This window comes from Onychostoma macrolepis, chromosome 16 (genome assembly GCF_012432095.1).
Source record: "Onychostoma macrolepis isolate SWU-2019 chromosome 16, ASM1243209v1, whole genome shotgun sequence".
Classification (NCBI taxonomy): Eukaryota; Metazoa; Chordata; class Actinopteri; order Cypriniformes; family Cyprinidae; genus Onychostoma; species Onychostoma macrolepis.
This window is the reverse complement of record NC_081170.1, coordinates 14,249,886-14,268,223: the sequence shown is the minus strand read 5'-3', so window position 1 is coordinate 14,268,223 and position 18,338 is coordinate 14,249,886. Positions and strand designations below refer to the sequence as shown.

Genomic DNA, 18,338 nt, shown 5'->3' with positions numbered 1-18,338 from the left:
AGTGGGAGAACTTGCAAAGTAGCAGGGTGTTCAAATACTTATTTTCCTCACTGTATATATATATATATAGAGAGAGAGAGATAGATAGATAGATAGATAGATAGATAGATAGATAGATAGATAGATAGATAGATAGATATAGATATAGATATAGATATAGATATAGATTATCGAAGCAATTACTGTGAATCAAAAACCTGTTTCCCACCTCAGACTGAAAAAAAGATACTGTATAATGACTATAGGGCCCAAGCCACTAAGGTGCAGGGCCCTATTGTTTTTTTATCGACTATCCAGGGGTTTTTGGGGGCCTTAACGTGCTCAAAAACCTGGGCGTGGCACTGGGCCTCTATGGCGCCCCCTGGAACACAGTCCGAAAACTTGATGTATAGCTCACACATACTTGCATATACGTATTCATATGAAACTCCCCCCCATTACTTAGTGTCAACAGAATGTTCAAAAGGGACCATCAAAATAAAGTGTTACCCAAAATTTTATATAATTATGTTAATAATTATGTTAATTAGAACATTAAAAAGATCTAATGCTGACTTATACATTTTTGTGCTGCAAATAATAAGTTGACACTCATTTGATACTGACCTATGACATCCTGTGACATGATATTCATCTGAATTTACATCATCTCATGCATGTAACAGTAAAACAGTTCAGCTCACAGATGAAGACTAGGCTTTAATGCAGGCCAAAATATTTCACAAATATTATAATCAATAAAAAATTTCAAAAACGCTTATAAAGGTTTTGATAACACTTTAAAATAAGGTCCCATTTGTTAACATTAGTAAATGCGTTAACTAACATGAACTAACAATGAATAATATATTTTCACAGCATTTATTAATGTTTGTTGATGTTAGTTAATCAAAATGTTCTTGTTAATTCACAGTGCATTAACTAATGTTAACAGATAAAACTTTAAATTTTAATAATGTTTATAAGTTTTGAATACTAACTAACTGCTATAGAAGTATTGTTCATGTTAATTAATATAGTTATTGTTAGTAACTGAAACCTTATTGAAAGTGTTACCGAAGTTTTATGTATTGTTGTGTGTGTGTGTGTATGTTTCAAAGTCTTGATGGTTTGGTTTAACCCTTTCATTGCTGTATCCCTCAAATCCAAACTGCCAGAGGGTTACTGTAATGCATGTGCTCGCTGTGCACCGCGTTTGCACTGACGGCTTGGGCCCGCCTTCGCTGCTTGCAGCTATATTTCAACTTTATATCTCAATTGCAAATTATTTCTTGTAAAAATCTTGCAATTTTATTTTTTTATTTTATTGACTTCACATTATTGCGACTGTATTCACAATATGACCTTATTTCACATTACGACTTTTTATTTGTCAGATTTTTTTCAATCTTGCAATATTGGCTTTATTTATCCTAAAATATTACAGTGTCTTGTTCAATAGTGTGTCTGATAAATTAACTTCACAGCTAGCTACAGTATTTAATTACTAACTACCCTGAGGAGAGAAATATGAATTGCATATGATGAGAAAAATCGAGCTGTGTGCATGCTATGCTGATGATGAAATCTACGTATCATACTTTAATCCTGGCATACATGTAAAAACGGAAAGTATACTTCAGGATTTACTAGAAAAGTTCATCACATCACATCACTAATTCTAGTTGAATACTTTCCAACACTGCTAGACGGCTAGCCAGATGACAGTGATATTTTCTGGAAAGGCGATCTGTCTGTAGTGTCTTTCGCTATGGTTTGTTTTGTTTCTCCTGTCCTCTGTAGCGTAATATAAATGGTTGAGTTCAGACACCAGTTTCAGGCTTGTGAGCAATGAGTGTTCCCCCCTCCCTCACCCATCAGCCCCCCGGCTGGGACGTGGGGGGTGTGAGTGATGGAAAGAGAAGGGTGAGAGGGCTAAATGCCTGAGCCACATGCGATAAGTCACTTGCGGTTCGCGGGGCTAACTGCGGTCAGAATGTGATAGCCTTGCACGAATGTGTTCCGGGAAATCCAGCCAGTCGCCCCCCCAACCTCACCAGGGGTTTTAAAAGATGCAGGAGTATGGAATTCCACAGTCGGTTAATTGAATCTGTGATTCACAGTCTCCCAAATTGTACTGTTTCCTGTTTTAGTGCTGCAAGACCCCTCTATTAAAGTTTAATGTTCCCCTATCGAATGAACCGCATGAGGTTAATGGATGAATACATAGGTGCATATAGAAATGCATAGAGTTGCAGTATGTCTTATGTTTTAAACACAAATTGCCATCATGATTTTCCTGCTATTTTTTGACACAAGCGGGTTAATGAATGGAAAGTTGCTGTTGCTTTCGTTTTTCCACTCACAGATGGGAGTTCAGCGCCCTAGCAGAAACATCTGGTCCTGTTTAGAGTTATGCCGTGTGTGTTTATGAGAGAGAGTGTTTTTAAAGCATGAGTGTTAGAGGGATTTTTTTTTCCTGAGCGGTGGTGAGTTCTGAATCTTCCTCTGTCACGGGTCACCGGCCGGTTCACATTTCCTGCCAACATGAGTCACCTACAAACCAGCGGTTATTAGTCTACAAATCTCCAACACAGCCAGATCCAAATATATTTATGTCCCTTTTGTCTGTTTCTTTTTTTTTTTCTCGCAGGATCTCGAGTGAAAATCTCTTTCGTCTTGCAGTCGTGTTGCCATCTACCCTCGTGAACACCAGTGAGAGCCGAAGCGTTTCCACCACTGCATCTCCTGAAAGGATAACAGTGAGTTTTGAATTAGTCTCTCTCTATTTACAGTGATTCAGGTTTCCTGCCTGTCATCATGGACACGCCAGTTCGTATTTCCTGTCTTCGTCATGGCAGACAAAATCAATTGTAGACGCAGCAGTTTACAGAGACGCAGCATCAGTTCGAGATCAGCAGAACTAACAGACGCGGATCGACCTGTCAGATCTGATGCAACCCACTATAGTTGGATTGCGTTCACGGATTGCGTCGTTAAGGAAACGTGACTGATGGGCACTTGAGATACAGATCTGTGCTCATCCAATTTATTACATTAGCTCATTGTTTAGAGGAGCTAAGGTTGGACGATATATATCAGTAGCAACTGTTAGAGGTTCTGCTATGCCGTTTACACCACAGTAGAAATGGGAACATTTTATACTGTTAAAAAAAGTGAGGTTTGCAAAATTAGCAAATGAAGTCCCTCAATCATCAAATCACTGTAAAACCCAATAAGTTAAGAATACTCGAAACATTTGAGGAAACTTATTGCCACATAACATTTGAGTAAACAAACTAAATTTTTTTAAGTTGGTAGAGCTAAAAAAAAAAATTGACAAGTGGGGCAATGGGAACCAAGCCAAGCCTTGTTTCCATGATCCCATCCCACTCATCACAATGATAATTATATACAACTTGCTTCCATAAACAACACATTCATTCAGATCTTTATAGTTAAGTGCTAATTAGCAACAGCACACTGGCACATGCCAATGTAGTTATCTAAAAGACTCACAACACTTGCATGTAAAAAGTTAAACCACATGCAGTATATATAGTTTTTAAGTTTTGCTGTCCATCATCCTCAACCTATCCACAGGCACCTTCACCACAATGGTAACACTACAAAACCAACATAACAGAAACCTATGTAAATCCTAATATAACACAACATTTAAGTACTAACTTATGTCTCACAAAATAACACTTAATTCGTACATTTATTTTCCTTGTCTGATGCAAAGCATGCTGGGAACTAGAAAATGCAATAATTTTAAGTTCACCTTACTACAACAACATTTTGAGTTTACAGAACTTATTTCAATTAAGTCCAATGAACTTTCCTTATTATTTGAGTGAAATTAACTCATTTCATTTAATTCATTTCACTGTTCGGTTTTACAGTGTAGACATTACTGCATGATGTGGAAGCCTTTTCCACCTTAGAGTAAAAAAACACAAATAAATAAATAATTAAAAGGCCTTACAAGTACTTTTTCTCATAATTGTGAATTTATATATAAAAATAGCTAAATGTTTCTGGTGATTGCAACTTTATATCTCACAATATGACAATCGCACAATTTGACTTTTTATTTTTCATAATTTTAACTTTATTTATCAGAATTCTGACTGTATATCGCCCAATATAACTTTTTCACAATTGTGACTTTAAATCCCATTATCTATTTTTGACTACTTTTCAACTCTGACTCCTAAATTGTTACTGCATTTTGTTCTCATATTATTTTAGTTATTACAGTTTTGACTTATTTCTCATAATTGTGAATTTATATCTCACAGTTTAACTTAACTTTTTTTATCAATTTACTTCATCTTTATCTTAAAATTTGACTTTATATCTGTTTCACGTTTTACTTTTATTTTTATTTTACTTTTCTACTTGTCTTTACCTCCCATAATTTGTGATATTGTCTATATCACTATAAAATAGCTATGATTTTATTTCTCATAATTTTGAATTTATATTTTATAGTTTTGACTTTTTTTTTTCTTTTTTTTAACTTTATCTCAAATTTTTTTATTATTATTTTTTTTACTCTGAAGGAAAAAACGATATGATTAAGATAAGATTTTGGTTATACCATCCACCCCTCAAAGAAACTTATATTGGGTATTTGGCATGCAATGAAATGACCTTTGTTTTTCTGGTCAAACTCTTGGCTCGGACTAAAACTGACATGCCCTCACATCATTTGATCCGTACTATTGTTCATTCACTCTTTCTCTCTTTCACTTCCCTGCTGCTGACCTCTGAGCAGAAACAACAGTGTAAGCACTATCATTCTAGATTTTTCTCTATCCTTTCCTTTTGTCCTGGAATCCACATTTTCATCCAAAGGTCATTGATGGCCACAGAGAATCACTCTGAGCGGTATTCAGTCAAATTGCATCACACTGTTTATCCCGAAGGTTCTCAGTGTGTTGTGGATGATCTGGTATAGAGCTGAGCCCTGCAGGTCTGGAAATGTGCCAGTGGAAAGGCCCGTACCAACTTTGTGAAAGGTCAGGTGTGAAAGCTTACAAATGTAGATGTTTTTTCGTGTGCTTTCTATTGTGAATCCCAATGGTAAAATGAGAAAGAAACAGGTTTTATGTAGTTTAGTTTGTAAACATTTCGCTTTTTTAAAGCATGTGCAAAAGGATGGTTCGTATTATTTTGAAGTCAACATGAAATCAAAACCCTCTTTTGTTTAAAGGTGGGGTATGTAATTTTTGGTCAAAACAAAACAAACTTGTAGCCAATCAGCAGTAAGGGGCGTGTCTACTCGTGATGTGGAGGAGAGAGTGTTCAATGCACAGGATGGACATTAGCCGAGCCGAGCGACAGAAACATAGAGATGGCGGATAAAAAAACAAAAGAGGAAAACGTTTGCAGAACGGTAAGGCACGAAGTAGGACCCGTGTAAATATCGGATCAGCTTTCCAGCGCTGGAGAGAACTCAAGGAGCGGAAGGCCTGCGATCAGACGCCGAGGTTGCTTTGTTTCTTCTCGATAGGTGAGTAACAATGTGTCTACACCGGACGCGCCACGCCGCCTACACTGGACGTGATAAAGCGACAATTGAAAATAATTTTAAATTTTGTTGCGCTGCGCAACATTCAGTGTAAACAGCATCACTGATTATAATGACTTCTATAGTATTTTGTTACGCCACTCGCATCCTGTGTAGACACGGTGTAACATTGGTTTTGCTTTGTTTCACAGAACTAATTGTTGCCTGGGTTGCGTACGTATGTGTGGGGCGGAGCTATCAAAATAGGGGCGTGTTTGTTTTGGTGATTTCAAATATCAACATTGGCTACCAGAAATCGCTTACCCCTCCTTTAAATTCCTGGGCATTTTGTATATAATTCATTGGGCATGTTATTCAAAGGAAAAAAAAACATTTGTTTTGTTTTATAGCCCTTAATCAAAAAAAAAAACTTTCTCTACCACTTAAATAACTTTGCTTTTCTGCTGACATCATCAAGGCCACTAACATTTCAACCAATGAGAACCTGAAGTGTTTTAGGAGGCTTTAAGTGGCCATCCACAATTGCTTTCTGGCTCCATTCCAGTATGGAAAACCCCTTTTCATGATCCAGTCAATTACAGATAGGTAAAAATCAGATCCTACCTGATGTTTCTCATTGAATATCTCGTAAATACATCACATTACATAATCAAATGGATTTGTGAATTTTCTGAATTTGTATAATGTTGACTTTAAACCTATAACTTGTTGGCAGAGATTGTAAAATCCTCCAACATGTCTTGCAATGATTACATGTTACATGAGTAGGCGGTCTTTCGCTGACAGGATGCATTAACGTTTACTCTATATAAACATGACCGCGTGTGTCAGCGACCTCCTCCAAATGTGCTCAGTGAACCGATTGCGCAAGATGCGTTGGCCCCATTTATTTAGAGCTGCACACTAGAGATTGATGTTAAAATCAGGTGTGAACGGGGTCTAAGAGATGAATGAATCTCTTTCTTTCACTCCTCTTCATATCTGTCACCACACATTCAAATATACAGTAAGTGTGATTTTCTGCAATGTGAAGTGTGCCTTTTCAGGCTTTTTTTGCTGTGAGGAGACAAGAGCCGATTCTCTGACTCTTTGGCCTTCTGACTTCATGACTCGGTGGCCGTCTGATACTCATCCTGCTTCATTGTTGCCTACCACAGCGGGGCTACAATGAATAGCAAAATCTCACCCAGCGAATAGGAAATTTCAGACCAGTCATCTGGAACGGCACTTTAGGCTTGAATACAATGCTTGGACTGTATGTACGTCTACAATAGCATATTCCACATATTCTTTCTTGTTTTCTATGACTGAAAAACCCTGTTAAAATGATTTGGCTAGGGGCGATAATGCATAACTGGAATAATTTGAGATTTAACAATTACTTATATGGATAGTTCACCCAAAAATGAATATTCTGTGAACCATACAGTAGGATTCAAGCAAACTCTATGTTGGCTACACAAACCTAATAATCTGTTTGGTTCCTCTACGCTCCGACAGGGAAGCACTAGGCTGCGCAGGAAAAGCTTGGGGTTAAATTCCCATTTTCACCAGCAGATTGGCACTCAGGAATCACTTCCTGGTTCCTAACCACCAGCGTGTAGTTATTTTCGGTGTATTTATGCGTGTGCGTTCATCCCCCGGGGCCTGTTTGAGTTCTGAGCTTCAGTGCCCTGAGACTAACAGGCAGGAGGAAGCAGATGGCTCCAAGGAGGGGTGACCCTGTAGCAGAACTCTGACTCTGACAGAATTATATCCTCCAGAGTCACACACGTCTTGAATTTGTAATCCTAATAGATACCCAAACAACTCTCTCTTACACACACACATGCACACACATACTCACACTCATATTTGCTGTACTTTTGTAATCCACATTGCTGCTCCTCCTCCTGTCTTGTCACAACAACTAGTGATGGGCAACCACTGGATTATACTCAGTCACAGTGCATTTTATAATATAGACTTAGAATATAATAATATAGACTGTATTGTGCAAATCCACACTGACTTTGAATGAAGTTAGTAACTGAGCTTATAAAAGATTTCAAGAGGCGTTGGATTTAATCCAGCTATAGACTTTAGTCAAAGTAAATGCCATATTCAATTTGATGCCATTAAAACAGAGACCGCTATAGTATGTTCAATATGCCGTATTGTTGATCGTTCAGCTGAATGAACAAGAAGTGTTTTCAGTGTCTCATTGGATGAGCGATCAACATCCATTACACATGACAACAGTGGTATTGAATGTGATGTATTGTACTTGCATCCCAAACAAAGCCAGATTTTCATTCATCAAATGAAATTTGGTGAATGTTCTGCAGTGTTTGTCTTGGGTTAACAAATTGGTTAATTTTAGATAAATCACAAATTAATATTCAGTTATCTTCCCCATTTTCACATTGGTGGATTAATGTGAGGAATAATCTACATATGTGTTGCCATATGGAGTTCTAGTAAAAGCATAAAGAAGCATATGATAAACTGTATTTACTTGGTAAAAGCTGTTAGATGTTTTGTGAGTCATGAAATGGTTTCTTTGGTAGATGCTAGTCTTTAGTATTAGAATTGAGTGTGAAACTATCATTTTAAAATTAATGTTTCCCAAAGTCATGGAAAACTTAGAAATGTAATAACTATAATAAATATATTTTAAAATGCTTTACCATATAATTTCTAATTTTATTCTTGTGATTGCAAAGCTGAATTTTCTGCAGTCATTACTCCAGTCTTCAGTGTCACATGATCCTTCAAAAATTATTCTAATATGCTGATTTGGTGCTCGAGAAACGTTTATTATTATCTAGGTTGAAAGCATTTGTGCTGCTTTATGTTTTTGTGGAAGTGTGATACATTTTTTTCAGAATTCTTTGATGAATAGAACATGAAATTTATTTGGAATACAGTGTATAAGTCTTTCCTGTTGCTTTAGATCAATTAAATGCCTCTAGACTTGGGCAACCACCTGAATCCCGACTCACCTGAATCCCGTTTATGAATGTAGACATTTTTGTGAGAAGCTTGGTAGTTCTCCGGCTAAATACTATTGAGCGTGTTTCAATTTAATGAGCTTAATTTATTTACCAGCAGACCTTGCAGCATGTTTGCAAAAACCTTTCTAAGACTGAGATATCATCGAAAGCTCTCTGCAACCTTGCTGCAACATCATTCCAGACATGTAGCACCCATAACCGTCTGCTAAAGTAATTATGGGCTGTGGCTGGTATCAGCTGGGAGGTGGTGAGTGAAAAGCTTTCTCACGGTCCATTGTTATTCAGCAACAGTGCAGCATTAAGTGGTATATTGATCTTCTGATGCGACGCATCCGTCGGGATTCACCCACTGCTGATCTAGGATCAGGTCTGTCAGTCCTGGATGTCTCTCACACGCCTCCTTTGGGGCGTTCGCAACCACCGTAGAGCCAGAGACAGGCCGTGTGGCGCGTCGATGTGTGAATCAACGTGAATCTAGCAAAAGGACAAATACAAATCTGTTTTCAACTTTAATCTTGCCTGGATATACGTATGTGTGCTAACTCTGCTTGGATGTTTGTCAAGAGAAGCCGAGTGCAGGGTTCTGTCATTAAGCAAACTCTTCTGCTTTAAATGTCCACAAACCTCAATGAATCGTTAGTGTCTCATCTAGTTCCAAATCTCCCCATGAAGGACACAGAATTCCTCTCTGTGAGAAGAGCACTGCATCCCTTCGCTCAGAATTATACTGCCTGCCATGGGACCGTCTCACTCTCCAACCCAGACAGAACCTGTCTCACTCTCTACAGGTGGAAGAATGTCTGAAGACCTGGAGAACTTCTCTGATTGGTTGATCTCTCTTCTTTGATCTGTCAAGTTCTCTCTTATTTTTCAGTACTTCAGTACTTGATTTGTGTCTGGCTTCCTCCTCTGCTTTTTCTCCATGGCAAAAAAGCTTCCTAACACCAGTGTTTCCCCTACCATTATTTTAGGGGGGCGGCCATTTTCAAAAGCTATTACTCTAGTCTTCAATGTCACATGCTTTTTCATAAATTATTAAATCTTTCTTAAATCAATATGCTGATTTTGGATCAGTAATTAAAAAAAAAAAAAAAGAAAGAAAGAAATTTAATTAAGAGCACTGAATCAGCATATTAGAATGATTTCTGAAGGATCATGTGACACTAAAGACCAGTAATGGCCCCTGACAATTCTGCTTTGCCATCTCAGAAATAAAGTACATTATTAAATAACTGTTTTCAATGTTATATATTTAAAAATGTAGTAATATTTCACAAAATTATTGTTTTGCTGTATTTTTGATCAAATAAATGCAGCCTACAAAGAGGCTCAAAAACATTCCAAAATCGTACCAACCTCAAACTTTGAATGGTGGCGTATCTGATGGGAACATGACAGTGTACTGCATAACACAAATGACCCGCATATCGGCCCGCAAAGGGATCGCTAACACTCGGTCTTGTCTGATCTCACCTCAGCTGTGGGCTTGAAAAGCTGCCAACAGCAGATAAATGCATTTAGCTGGATGTCCCTCCCCTCCTCCTCTCCTCCCAGGGATGCGATGATTCTCAACTCCTCCCGGTCTCCGCCAAACGCTGTGGAAGCAGAGCGAGATGCCATTTCAGATGCCTGCAGAGGGTTAGATGGCAGCCGTGATACTGCAAATTGAGCTGTGGCACGTAAAAAAGCCGAAATGCTGTGAGATATATTACACAAGGTGTACGAACCACCTCAGAGTGATCCATTATTCATTTACCGTCATGTAACTAATCAATCATTTATCGTTTTAAAGTGTTTTTCACGTTCGCCGTCCTGTTAGTCTGCTCGAAAACAGAATGGTTTTGAAGCCCCTTTGTTAACACAGTGTAAAGTGTTAACAACGGGGCTCAGAAGAGCAACAGAACACATGATTAATGTGCGTATTAGACATGGAGAAGTGCTTTTTATTCGCAAAGGGTTCTGGCCTGAGTGCGAGACATTCACACCCTCTCATCTGATAATTGTACGATAGAGACACAGTGAATCACTCTTACCTCTTGCCCTCTCCTTATCTCCTCTCTGTCAGTCTTTTTTCAATCGCACAACACGTGAGAGCAATCGCAATCGCATTCATCAGCACACATTGATGCACACTGTCTGGCGAGCATCTGGCCCTCACTGACATTCTTTCACCAGTGGTTTCCTTGTCAGGGCGATTTTCTTTTCAGAAATCTAAATGAAAGCTTCTATCGAATGGTGTCTGTGCAGCTAGACCGGCCATGGAACTGGCAGACAGGCCCTTCACTCCTCTGCTGCTCTGACACACTGTGTTTTTGCCCCGTGGGTCACATTATAATATTCATGGAGCCGGTGTGTGTGTGTGTGTGTGTGAGTGTGTGTGTGAGTGCGTCGAAGCGTGGACACACACTGTTTAATGTGATGTTAAATCTTGCAGCAGGTAACGTGCAACGCGTCCATTGACATTCTACTTCAGTCACAGTACTGCTTTAATAACGCTCAACTCCCTCGACCTGGACCATAGATAAATGTGGCCCGGGGCATTTGCATTATTCACATTTCACACCAAAAGAAGATTTTTTTTTCTTATAGAATGTCAATCAGGCCTCTGTTGTGGGCTGGATATCTGATTGACCTGAACCGTTTCCACAGATAAGCAGAATAAAACACAGCGCTCTACTTTTAGACTTGTCCCTGGGTCCAAAATAATTGGCAGGAGATGAATTAACTCTATTTAGGGCGTAACTAGACCTCTGGATGCTTAATGCACAACCTTGTATTGAACTTTGGAAGGTGGTGTGCTATGAAGAGATACTGCTAAGCTTCTTTGATTATACTGATCAACACCAGCACTGCTACTAATGATTATTTTGATAATCAGCTGATCTAATTATTAATTAAATATTTGGGAATTAATTAAACAGCTCTTAATTGACTTCAGATTTAGCCTTGAGATGAGAGGTTTTATTAGGCTTTTCTAGAAGAGCCATTTTCTGAAAATACCATTAACTGAATTATAGGATGTTTTATTTTTATCTGTTGCAAGAATAAAGTTGGAATGTTTAGGGAATGTACTCATAGTAAGCCTTTTTACAAACACTATAAATTCGTGAAATTTTAAATTTCTCAAAATATTACTACTTAATCTCAATGTAATGTCATGAAATTCTTCTCAAAAGACTGTGTTTTCCAAATCATTTTTTACGTGACACAACAGAAAAATGTGCATATGACTTGTCGTTACTCTAAAGAACATTTTATACTTGATCCAACTTAATTCTGTCTTGTTATTGAGCAAAAGTAAAATATTTAGTGAACTGGAAGTAAAACTAAATTTTGTTGGTATAATTTAAACAATTTGCTTCAAATCAAATGACAATTTTGCGTTCTGTAAAAAACGTGATCACTGACGTCATCGAAGTTTAGTTTGAGAATTGTTCCCAACGTGCTTTACTTGAGACTTAATGACGAGAGTAAAACATTATTTTATGTGCTTTTGAGCAAGATGAGAACTTGATGGTTTAATGTTCAATTATGTTGGAAGTATTGGAACCGTTTAAATTACCCTGGGTTACCTTTGTGGAGAAGAGTGGAGCATTTGCTGACAGCACATGTTATTACGGTTTTGCTCAAAGAGCATTTAGTATGATATGCATGTACTAGTACTAAGTAACTTGTTAACTACTTAGTGCAATTTTATAATTCAGTTATATGACAAAAAATGTATGAAATTGTATTCTCCTGTCGGAGAACCAATTAAAATAATTTTGAGGCTACTTAATTGGGTTACTGTTTTCAGTGTGCTTAATATGTACAATGTAGATTATTATTTATCTGGATATTTGATTTAATAAAATATGTAAGTTTAAGTTAATCCAAATCAATTTAGTGATAATTTGTGGCATTATTATGTAAAAAAAATATATATTTGGTTGAAAGTGATTTTTTTTTTCACTTGGGGAAAAAAGTAAACCTTGTAACCTTGATTACTTGTAACAAGTTTAAGTAATTTTTTTACTTTGATCTAACAACACACTTTTTTTTTCAGTGTGGCATTATCGAGTTAGAAAATATGAAAATAAAAATATTCCATATTTATTTGACCAAAAATAGTCTAATAAATAGACATTTTTCCTTTACTTTATAAAATATAAAATATATACTAAATATAGTTGCTTATTGGCATGCATATTACAAGAATTTTAGCCATTTATTAGTAGTAATTAAGCACATATTAATGCCTTATTCTACATGACCTTATTCTACATCCCTAATCCTACCCAATACCTAAACTTAACAACTACCTTACTATCTATTAATAAGCAGCAAATAAGGAATTTTTTGAGGGAAAAGTCGTAGTTAATAGTGAATAAGTGTTCCCTATTCTAAAGTGTTACCAATATTATATATCTAGTATTTTATATATATATATATATATATATATATATAGTATTTTATCTAGTATTTTATATATATATATATATCCAGCTGTATTATAGATAATCTAACATTCAAGTTGTACTCTGTCTTACATGTAGTGCATATGACAACACTTTTAGTCTGTATTTTTCCCCACACTGGGCTGGGATGTTTTCTTTGGAGTATGTCTGAACTGTATCCGACTGCATCAGGCTCTTGGATCACAGCACTCCTGTTGTTAAAATGAATTGTTTGAGTTTAAAATCATCTTACGTTAGGTCTGATGAGATCAGCTATTTGAAGGTTACAATATTTGCCAACTATTTTTCATTGTTGATAATAACAATAACAACAGAGAAAGTTTGAAAGTCCTGAATTTTATAGTACTTCCTTGCGGTCCCTGCACTTCACTGAGTAGCGTCGCAAAAACCCCGAAGTAACACTGTTGCACATATGACATTTTAATGAGAAAATATAATTGGCTTTACAGTGTGCCACAGAAGAATACGTAACATACACTGCCCTCATAGAGCTCTCAACCGGCCCGTTTCGTTTCATCAACTGGTCCCTCGTTGCCCGAGGGGGTGTTGTGGAAGACTCCGGTCTTTGATCTGTTGATAGGACGGGCACTCTGGAGATCTGAGTGTTTCTCAAGGTCTGAATGTGCTCCGATCCCCTCCTCCTTGCTATGTAATTAGCTCTGGACACCGAGGACCACATCCACGGGACTCGCCGAGACCATCTGAACTGCTTGATTTGTCCTCTCTGAAAAATATATAACCTCCAGCCTGTACAATATTTACTGGCTGAAATATCCATCCATCACACCTGAGAGTCTGGGAAACGTCTTGGTGTCTCATAACAGTTTGCTCTTGACTCAACAGCGGAGGATTGAGAAATATCAGCCGGGCCTTAAATAGCCTCTATTTCAAACCACAGCACCACGCTAGCCCATTCTCTATTTCTTATTCTGTCTATTTATTCCTTCTCATCGATTCGTTGCTCATATTGTTTGGTGTCCTCGTGCCCCATTCCAGCCTCTGTTCTCATTGGAAATAAGCTCTTTGTTGCATGTAGCGTGAGAGTCGATGGATCCGAGGTCCCTCTGGGGAGAGCCGTATCTGAGGGTCGTAAATGATGTTGGTGGTTGTGGGATACAGGCTTGTATCTGTGTCAGACTAATGTACGTGCTGAGTTTCTGTGTGTCTGCGGTAAGTTTCGTGTTACAGCGATACGGTGGCAGTCTAAGCCATTATAAATCGAGATGTCTTAAAATTGCTGGCGGTGTTTAGACGGCCAGTGTGTGTGTGTATGTGCGTGTGTGTGTATGACTTCTGGTGCCACTACTAAAACCCCAGTCGTGACCAGACGCTGCCTTTATGTATTGATTCAATTTGGATGACTCTATTCAGAGGGATTCTGCACTCTAGTAGATTGTGCCCTCTCTCTCTCTCTCTCTCTCTCTCTCTCAACCTTCTCAATATATTCATATAAATCCATACGTTTTATATAAACTCATATAACCGAAATATTTGTATTTTTAACAAAACAAATGAAAGTTTGTCATGAATGACTATTTAGAAAAACATTCTTAAAATATTGGGAACACTTTAGATTAGGGAACACATAAGAGTTTTCCCTCAACTCCTAATTTGATGCTTATTGATAGTAAGATGATAATAAGTTAAGGGATCAATAATATGGTCATGCATTAATATTTGCTTTATAAATACTAATATACAGCCAATATGCTAGTAATATGCATGCTAATAAGCAACTAGTTGATAGTGAATAGTGTTCCTTTATCAAAAATATTATGCTACAAAAATTATCCTCACAGACAGATCTCTAGGCCAAAATTTTCCAGAATTCCGTTACTTGTTGAATTTCTGTTGATTTGTTATCTAGTTAATTCCTAAAGGTTTCATGTCATGGCAATTCAAATTTCAGTTTGATTTGATTCAAATTCTAAGTATGCTTGTTACTAAATTATTGTAGATTCATGAAGAAAAGAAAAAAAACATTTAATGCATACTTTTCTATATGACTTGGTTCTAATAAATAGTATGTAAATATAAAAATAAACTAATTATGATATTCTTTGCTTCTTGAAAAGTGTAAGGTAATGGTTTTCCAGATAAAAAACAAAACAAAACAAAACCAGAAAGCAAATGTTACCTTCTCGTTTCAGAAGGCCACCATACGCTGCTGAAAACATGCGCACACACACGTCAGTGAGGCAGAAGAGTAATGGCCTCTCACTGCCTCTTGCTCAGACTAATGAGAATCTCAAATCTGACAAGAGGAGTGCATTTATCACACATACACACACACACACACACACACACACACACTTAATGACACCAAAGCAAGGGCGTTAAACACACACACTCTGTCTATTCTATGCAGACACACACAGACACATTAACATACACTGTTCCTCTGTTTGTAGCTCAGGAACTTTAGTAGAACATCAAACCTTAACGCTTAAAGGGACAGTTCACCTAAAAAATAATAATTCTGTCATCATTTACTCACCTGTCAAGCTGTCAAGAAGGAAAAAAGAACACCATAAACTAGTGAATATGACTCATGCTTCATATTTCAAGCTTTACAATAGCTTTGGGTGAGAAACAGACCAAAACTGTTTTTCAGTAAATCTTGATTGTAGAATTTCATTTGCACTTGTGCATATTCAACCTTCATTGATGCAAAGCATGGTGGGGGTGTGTAAATGATGAATTTTCATTTTTTTTATGCAGAACAAAAGATGAATGCTCTGCTGAATTGTATTATGAGTCTAGATAATTAACTGATCATGGAAGAGATGCAAAATATTAATATATATTAAATTGATATGGGATGCCATGTTGATGGGAGCCTTAATTAGAGTGGTTTCTGAGCCACGTTTGATCTTTTAATCAGGTCTGGGATTGAGATTAAGGGTTGGAGATTGAGATTAGGATTACATGTGGGATTATCCCATTGGAAAACCAGAGGAATCTGTGTCATCATTCAGCATGTGATTGGAATGCCATATTAGCACATCAATAGTCCACACACACAAACACTCTTGACCAGGTGCCACCTCCATATAGCTTCCAATTAATCAGATTAAATGAGGGACACCAGCTGGCATCTTGACATGAGACAGATCAGACAGGAACAATCTGAAGCCATTAAGATTTGAGTTGAAATTAGGTTTGTGTCTATATTCACACATTCTGGATCACAGAACTGATACATTGGCAAAACCAGTGTGAACTAAATAAATAAATACTTCATAGATTTGCTAGAATAAAATGTACCAAAAATATCAAATGTAAATCCATTGTTCAACCTCTTGCAGTTTCTATAAATATATGAAAATTCATTAATCACAAACAAATATAAGGTCATGGAAAACTCACAGAAAGTCATTAGTGAAAAGTAGCTGGTTGTCTTTCATACAGCTGATACTGGTGGTGTTTTAGAGTTGTTGAGTTGCTGACTCGACGTCTATTAAGGGGAAGCTGACCTTGTGACCATATGGCCTGATGACCTGTTCTGCAGGGGTCCCTTGCACAGCTGTGTGGTCTGAGCCTTTGAGAGGAGAAGTCTGTAAGTACTGCGCTGGTAATGTACTCTTTGGGCTTGTACTAGATGGGAAAATGGCAGATTGGTCTCAGTTCAGAGTGCACAGGCTTGGATTGGTGAACGCAGCATGAGGTAGTGGCTTCAAAGAGAAGATATACTCGCCTACACACACATACACAACAGTTCATATTTGAACATGAACTGCACCGTTCTCAACAGAACATTTTTAACACAGTGTCCAAACCAGGCATCAAGTACTACTTATGTCCACAGTGAATTTTAAAATGCAGTGTTTTATTTATGGAAATACAACAAACCTAGCAAATAGTGGTTTCAAAGTCAATATATTGTTTGAGTGATTCATTCTTTTGGCAAAATAAGACTTTGCTCACTTTTATTAAGAATAATTGATATATGGTAAATATTTATAATTCAATTGTCATATGTAAATAAATTGATGACAATTCTTTATTCATTGAAATATAAAATTTCCTTGTAATTTTAATGCTATATATATATATATATATATATATATATATATACTGTTAAAAAATGTTGGGGTCTTTTTTGATACTTTTATTCAATTGAATAAATTGGTGACTTTTACATTTGTTCCAAAAAAACAGTTTCAGATAAATGCTGTTCTATTCATCAAGAAATCTTAAAAATATATATAATTGTTTCCACGAAAATATTAAACTGTACAACCATTTTCAGCATTGATAATTATAAGAAATGTTTCTTAAACACCAAATCAGAATATTAGGATTACAAATAATTTTAATTCTAATAATGTTTTGCAATATTACTGTTTTGCAATGTATGAGCATACATTCCAACATATTTGTTATTTAACCACAATATGAATATGGATGGATACATAAACAGATTGATCAAATAAAAACACGTCTCTATTGGGGGTTTTGAACCCATGGGTGATTGTTTTTCTACTGAAACAAATACACATACTGTACACAGACTTTCCTGGTCATGGCTGGTTAGTATAAATCTCAGATTAACTTGAAAGAGATGTGATTCATCGCCTGTCGCTTTGTGTCAGAGTGTCAGTGTCTGAGTGAACCACAACATCCTTAACTCGGCTCTCTCTGAGAGACTGTAAATTAAGGGCTTTGTGTGTTTGTGTCTGTTTCTTAAGCAGAGGACAGTTTGATGAAGAGTTTAATCTTCTAAAGAAGAGACTGGAACACTGATTTTGTCTCTCTCTCCTTCTCTTTTCCATTCCCCATTTCAAAGTTTTCCTGAAATAGCACATTATCTTTTGTAGAAATGTGTAAATAACGTAATGAAATTATGAAATAAATATGATTGTAAAACCCAGAGCTATTTGTGTGGGAGCCCAGGTGAGCTGGCTTGCTGAGCACTGAAACATAGCAACTGGGTACAGACCTGTCACAGGAAACTAACCATCCTGAAATGACACGAGTCTGCTGCAGTGTGTGTGTGTGTGTGTGTGTGTGTGTGTGTGTGTGTGTATGTGTCTCACGTCAGTCCAGGACAGCATGGTGTTTGATCACAGCTGCATGAGTGTGTGTGTGTGTGTGTGTGTGTGTGGATGAGCATCAGTGCCCTGTAAAGAAACTCAACCTCCCAAATCCTCTTCACCAGGCACAGAGGCGCTGAGCTCGGCATGTCTTAGCTGAGCACCCGGGGGTCTTTCTCTCTATCTTACACACACACACATTCTTTGTGCATCCTGCTGGTGCAGACTGTGAACTATCCATATAAAGTCACATGGGAATATTATATACTTAAGGAATATCACGCGAGTAATAGTGCAGTGAGAAAATGTGAGAAAATGGGGCTTTGAT

General features: G+C 37.2%; 1 protein-coding gene across 6 annotated transcripts in view; it reads left to right on the top strand.

Moving 5' to 3' along the window:
* Nucleotides 1-18,338, top strand: part of sema6e (sema domain, transmembrane domain (TM), and cytoplasmic domain, (semaphorin) 6E) — a 196,773-nt gene that overhangs the window by 122,798 nt on the left and 55,637 nt on the right. For all 6 annotated transcript variants that reach the window (XM_058745855.1, XM_058745849.1, XM_058745851.1 and 3 more), the window contains one exon: nt 2,633-2,741. The gene's annotated coding sequence lies outside the window, so the exon portion shown is untranslated. The remainder of the gene's footprint in view (nt 1-2,632; nt 2,742-18,338) is intronic.